This window comes from Callospermophilus lateralis, chromosome 10 (genome assembly GCF_048772815.1).
Source record: "Callospermophilus lateralis isolate mCalLat2 chromosome 10, mCalLat2.hap1, whole genome shotgun sequence".
NCBI lineage: Eukaryota > Metazoa > Chordata > Mammalia > Rodentia > Sciuridae > Callospermophilus > Callospermophilus lateralis.
In genome coordinates this window covers 129,843,801-129,851,047 of record NC_135314.1, presented here as the reverse complement: position 1 = coordinate 129,851,047, position 7,247 = coordinate 129,843,801, and the positions used below count along the sequence as shown (strand labels likewise).

Here is a 7,247-nt window from a genome sequence, read left to right as displayed (position 1 = left end):
GTGGTATGGAATGATTTGCTGTGTGATGTCGTGACGCATAGAGTATTCCCCCAAAACCTATAAAATCTCACTGAACAAAGGACCAGGACTCACTCCCTGGGACCACTGCGTCAGGAATGGTTGTGAGTCCAGGCTCAAGCATCTGATTCGGCTCCTGGAGGTCTATTGGGGTCCCATGAATCTGGCATAACAGTGGCACATGTCTGTAATCCCAGTAGCATTGGAGGCTGAGACTTGAAGATCACAAGTTCAAGGCTAGTCTTAGCAACTTAGTGATGCCCTAAGCAATTGAGTGAGACCCTGTCTCAAAATAAAAAAGGGATTGGGATGTAGCTCAGTGATTAATTCCCCTGGGTTAAATCCCCAGTACTAAAAAAAATTTTTTTAAATAAAATAAAAGCACCACCTCCGCCTTGTGTGTGTGTATATAGAATTGAAATGAAGTCCACATAATATAACATTTACTTTGAGAGTTACCATATTAACCATTAAAAAAAAAAGAGTAATAAGTCAGTGACATCTGGTATATCCACCTTGTTAAGCAGCCCCCATCTGTATTATGTTCTAAAACATTTTTATCACCCTAAAAGAAAATCCCGTACCATTAAAGGAACATTCACCACCACCCGCTCCTCTAGGCTCTGGCAACTGCCAATGTGCATCTGTCTCCACAGATTTACCTATTTTCTATAAACAGAGTCACACTCATATAGCATTTTCCCTTGCTTCTTTTGCTGAACATACTATTCAAGTTGTAACATGCATCAGTACTTCATTACACAATAATATTCCAACATATGGATAAATCACATTATTTTTCTAAGTATCTATTGATGGGCATTTGAATGTTTTGGGCACCTTTCTCTAATAAAAGATAATTGTAATATTTTGGGTTAGTCTGTGTGTCCTCTATTCTGTACCATTGGTCTACCAGTCTGTTTTGGTGCCAATACCATGCTGTTTTTGTTACTATTGCTCTATAGTTTAGTTTAAGATCTAGTATAGTGATGTCACCTGCCTCACTCTTCTTGCCTAAGGATCGCTTTAGCTATTCTGGGTCTCTTATTTTTTCCAGATGAATTTCATGACTGCTTTTTCTATTTCTATGAGGAATGTCATTGGATACTTAAAAAAAAAAAAAAGATGATGAACATAGAGCTGCTGAGGACAACTAGACAAAGCTTGCTGAGAAAGCAGCTATAGATAAAGTATAGCCAAGACATAGAAAGAGAATTTAACTATAAGGTTTCCATTTATATTCTGGATCCATGCCTGAATTAGGCTAGCTATAGTTCAAGAGTTTTAGGGGTTGTTTTGCTTCTTTTAAATAGTCAGCAGAGGGTGGGGGCTCATCAACCATGGATGAAAAAACTACATTAGGAATAGATAAATGAGGCAAGGGCTTCTCATGGCCTCTATGTGCAAAGCATGCATAGGGCAGCTTCCAGGAAAACCTCTGAAGTCTGCTTCCTAAAGAAAGTAGACAATCTCTGTATAGGGAGATCCTGTTTTGGGGGTTGCATCAGACAGAATAAGAAAAGTGCTTTTCAAGCTTTTGGTGCACACCATAGTGTAGGGAGGGCTTCTGAAAGCAGATGACTGGGCCCAAACCAGCATTTCTTCTTCTTTTTTTTTTATGTGGTATAAATCAAGGATTATTTTCTAGGCTTCTTATATTTTTCCTTTTTTATTGATTTAAAAAAATAAAAGTGGAATGCATTATAATTCTTATTATGCATATAAACAATTTTTCATATCTCTGGTTGTCTATAAAGTAGGTTGACACCAATTTGTGTCTTCATACATGTACTTTGAATAATGATGTCTATCACACTCCACCCTCCTTGCTAACCCCCTGCCCCAAGCATTTCTTATTTCACATGCCAGGGACCCATGAATGTGTGTCTAAGAAGTTTCCAGGCAATGATGTGTCTGTTGTTCTGGGGTCCCCTTCTTTGATAATCACATCAGAGCTTACTGTATCAGGATTAAGGTGTCTTGAATGCTCAACTAATGTTACAGTGGTTTGAACAAATAAAATGCTTCTTTCTCTTTCCCACATTGAAACAGAAATAGGTTTTCCAGGCTCAGTATGAATCTCCACAGGGGTGAGAAAGTTGGTCCAGCAGCTATTCTACTCTGCGTTGTATTGCCTTCATGTCCAAGGTCAAGAATGACTGTTCCAAATGTAATAATTATATCCACAAGCCAATCAGCTGCAAGAAAGAGAGACAAGAACCATGACTACTTCTTTCTCTCTTTTTTAGGAAACGGTTTTATTTATATTTTTAAAAATATTTTATTAGCTGTTGGTGGCCCTTAATTTTTTATGTGGTGCTGAGAATTGAACCCAGTGCCTCACACATGCTAGGCAAGCGCTCTACCACTGAGCCACAACCCCAGCCCCTATTTATAATTTTTGATACAATTGAATATGTTAAGAAATTATCTTCCTTCTAGCCAGGTGCAGTGGCCCACACCTGTAATCCCAGTAGCTTGGGAGGTTGAGGCAGAAGGATTGTGAGTTCAAAGCCAGCCTCAGAAAAAGTGAGGCACTAAGCAACTCAATGAGACCCTGTCTCTAACAAATATAAAATCTTTGCCACCCACACCTCAAATAAGTTGTTAATTTCAAGAATATGGAAAAAATTCAAAAAGCTTGACATCAGAAAAACAAATAACCTAATCAAAAATGGGCTAAAGAACTAAACAGTTCTCAAAAGAATAAATACGAATATTCAACAAATACATGAAAAAATGTTCAACATCTCTAGCAATTAGAGAAATGCAAATTTAAAGTACACTGATATTTCTCCTCTTTCTCTTTAAGGGCATGTCCGTGAAGTTCCATGAGACATATTTTCTCACAGCTCAGAATGATATATAAAAAAGAGCAAATAATTAGAGAGATATACTATATTCATTGACACAACTTTATATTGCAAGATTGTCAGTTATCTTCAAGTTAATCAAATATAGACTCCAATAAAATAACATTAAAGTGAACCCCAGAGTTTTGAGAAATTGACAAATTGATGCAAAAAATCATATAAAATGAAAGTCTGCTATAGGCAAGTATTTTGAAGAAGAGACAAGGAAAAGGAATATGTTCAGTCACACTAAAATGCATTACAAAACCCACAAGAATAATATAGTGTGCAAAGTGGGGTAACCACCCTTGAGGAATCTGAGGTGTGCAATAAATATTTATGGATTTGTTGGGTTCATTCTTTTCTTCCTTCCTACCTCCAGTGAGGTTACCTGACAGAAAGTTTTATTTTCTGCGCACATTGAATCAGACAGCCTCTAGGACTTAGGGAGTTCAGTCATGACTGAGGGCATGGGTGAAGCACCATACAAAAAACAGGCAATAAGTGGAGATGTGCAGACTAAAAAAAAGAGTCCTCTAACCCCATCCTCAGGGAGCTTCTAGTCAAGTGTCACTCTCCTACTCTCCAGTCCAAAATTCTAGGCTCACTCTCTGGGATATTTTGGCCTCTGGGGGAATAAATCCATTTTTTTTTTTTTGACAAAAGTACAAATCCACTTTTGTTTATTTACTTTTCTTTCGTTCAGATCTTTAAGGAGCACAGTATCACAAGGATTGCATGAACAATGGCTTTAGCAGGAAGATAACTTCTGAGTTTGACTTGAACCACACCACTGTTTCAATGGTCAGATTATCCAGGTTTTATCTGGCTTTAACTTGCAGGAGTCTCTGAGTTGTTTTTCACTTTGTACACATTGTCACATCTCTTGTACAAGTAGAATTCAGTTTCATCTTTGGCATAAACACCTTCAATTTTTTTTTAAAGAGAGAGTGAGAGAGGAGGAGAGAGAGAGAGAGAGAGAATTTTTTAATATTTATTTTTTAGTTATCGGCGGACACAACATCTTTGTTTGTATGTGGTGCTGAGAATCGAACCCGGGCCGCACGCATGCCAGGCGAGTGAGCTACCACTTGAGCCACATCCCCAGCCCAACACCTTCAATTTTAAGAAGAGCTGAGTGCTCTCTTTGGTTCCAAAGACACCACTTGTAGCCAACCAAAATGACCTTGCACCACAATCTTCTAGGCATATTTGCCTTTTAGAAGTCCTGTTCCCAAGTGGCCTCCACAGGCAGAAAGAGTAAGGCCAACTAAGTCACATATGGCAACACTAATGCTGCATAACAACTACAAGTTCCAGTGACATGTTATATAAGCTGCGGTAGCTTAACCGGGGAAACTGTGCTGCCCATGACTCTCATCCTCCTGTTCCCACCAGCCTTCCTGGCAAGCTGTTATCTTGCAATGGAAGAAGTGCAAAGGAGCAAAGATAAATATACAAAACCCTTCAAGGCCAAGCCCAGAACTTGCACACCAAAAATCATTCCACCTTACTCTATTGGCCAATCAAGTCACGTAACCAAAGATACAGAAAGAGCTATCCCATCTCTTTTGGGGAAGAAAAAGTCTAATAACAAAAGGTGTGAATACAGGGCCATTAACATGTCCTATCAGAAACACCAAAGAATAGAATTAATGAATATAGATACTTGGGATTCCCATCGGAAGCAAAACCTAACTCTCTGCCTTATCAAACCTATACTGAATGTCACCAGAGAAAGTTACACCCAAGTTTGTTGACTTTCTCTGAAGTAAGTCTTACATATAAAATGTCATTACTTAAGTCTTATATATAAATAGGCAACCAAGGATCAACATTTGTATAAAGCTTCTAACATGAAATATTGAGACAAAAACAAAGATAAAGGATTTTAAAAAAATAATACTGGGGACAGAAGAGGTGAAAACAACAACAACTGGGATTTAACCTAGGGGTATTTTACCACTGGTATTGGTAAAGGCACATTCTCAGCCTTTTTATTTATTTATTTATTTATTTTACTTTGAGACAGCATCTCACTAAGTTGCTGAGGGCTTCTTTAAGTTGCTGAGGCTGGCCTTGAACTTGTGACCCTCTTGCTTCAGCCCTCCAAGTCACTGGGATTACAGGTGTGCACCACCATACCTGGCTTGGCTAATAGAATTTCTAAGAGCAGAAAATTAAGAACATTAAAGGGTAGAAATTATCAAGAAATAAATACAAGAACATTTCCCAGAGTTGAATGATATGAATTTCTATACCAATAGGGAATCAAGTGTCCAACACAATGAATGTGCAAAGGAAGGAAGGGAGGGTGGGAGAAGATATCATTTCTGTATTTTTCATTCTGAACCTTCATAACAGGGTTAAAGAGAAGTTCCTAAATGTTTCCAGAGAGAAAAAAAATAGGTCTGAGTTTGGAGAGAAAGGAAACAGATAATTAAAATAAGACTTAAAAAGAAATTAGAATTAAGTCCTCAAAATTTTGAGGGAAAGTAATTTTCCATCTGAAAGTTGATACTTCATAAAGTCACCAATCAGATTTGAGGGTAGAAAGAAGTCATTTTCAGACATGCAAGTATCCATAATTTATATCCATACACCCTTTTCTAGGAAGCTTTCATAGAGTTGAATGATATGAATTTGCTCTGTGAGAATTAGATATGACATCCAAAAAAGAGGGAGACCTGGTATGTAAGATTGTGTTCCTCTCACTTAGTGAAGATCTTAGCGTAAACAGTAAATCAGAATCTAACAGAAAGCTTGCAACCCTGGATGAGAAAATATTTGTTTAAAAACTACATTTTCCAGAATGCCTGTCCCTGGTGTCTTTGGGATCGAGTGGGAAGATGGGAACCTGCATTAGACTTGGGAGGCAGAAGGCATTCCCGCAATGAGGAATGGAGACAGATACACACAGAAACATGTCCAGACCCTTCTAGTTTTTATTCCTTTCCCAGTTCTGCAACCATGTCTTCTCCTTGCCTACTAACAAAATGCACCCCACCCAGTCCAACCACATGATGCTTGACTACGTACCCAGCCAGGCAAAGCTTTCTTGAACCTCTCCGGACCTTCCACTTCACAGTGTCATATCAGCGATTGGATATGTCTGGTTCCCCTGGAAACTCCAACTAAGTCACCCAACAGGGCTTTGATAGGACTGCTCAGTGGCCTTTCCTTGGTCTGTCATTCTGTGTTTTCAGACCTTCTCTTCTCAGCTGCTGGCACAATTGAATAAGGTCTAATTACTACAGTAATCCTTTATCCTATAGGGGCTCTGCATCCTGGATGAAATCCAGCCTGCTACATGTGGAATCTCATAGTAGGGGTCTTCCCAGGAGAGGGAAAGAAAATGGTGAGGGGCCCTATAGAAACATGACATGGCAGTACAGGAGCTAAAGTGGATGAGAGAAAGGCAACAGGGCTCCAGGAAAAAAGGAAATTATTCCAATAACAAGTTTGTGAATAGTTTGGGGAAGAATTAATAGAAACAAGGTAATCACTAGCTCCAAGAAGAACGGGAAGTTCATGAATGGAAATATACCCTTGTTGAGCCTTGAACAGTATACATGATCACAATGAGGTGACACTAATTACTAATTTTACCTTAAAAAGCGTGGCTATAATTACACTGAGAGGAGGGAGCAAGGCAGGAAAAGTAAGTCTTTATTGGCATGGAAAGAAGACCATGGAGAATAAAGATAGAAAATAAAAAATTTTCAATAGAGCATGTAGTCGAGGTAAATCACAGGACTGTATAAAAATTAAAGGCAGTTGTCTCGGCCATAGATGAAATTGTTGGGAGGAAATAAGGCAGGAGGTTGCCAGTTGCTTTTACTTTTTTTACTTACTTGTGAGCAATGTAGAGTAAATTTTAAAAACTAGCTTCATGAAGTTTTTTTTTTTTTAATATTAATATTAAAGTTAAGTTTTAGGAGACCTCAAACTAAAATTAAAGCTGTGGACTGAAAGTACAAAAAAAAAAAAAAAAAAAAAAAAAGGTAAAAGTCAGAGAACCATCTGGCAAAGGGTATTAGCAAAACTTTTATCCAAGGAAGTCAGACAAGAAAAATGGATGTCAGTAGAAAAATAGACCAAAGGCAAAATGGGCCAGTCAACACAGAGACGCCAATGGCCAATATGCACCAAAGAAAAGAGCTAGAAGACACTGAGCAGGTACCAGGACCCAGCACCACCCAGGCTCTTTGCCCGCATGAGTTTACCTAAAGCCACAAGAGGGTGGTGCTGTTTCTTCAGGAGGCAGGAGACAGATACGAAGAGCCCAGAAGACTTGCCCAGGTGCATTCAGCCTGCAGGAGAACTCTGCCAGGATTGGAGCCCAGGTACGGTGTCAAGTCCCTCTTCAGAGAAACA

At 38.8% G+C, this 7,247-nt stretch overlaps 1 pseudogene; it reads right to left on the bottom strand.

The window, feature by feature from the left end:
* Positions 1–3,572: 3,572 nt before the first annotated feature.
* On the bottom strand, positions 3,573–4,080 carry LOC143408311 (large ribosomal subunit protein eL33-like; annotated as a pseudogene).
* Positions 4,081–7,247: the final 3,167 nt, after the last annotated feature.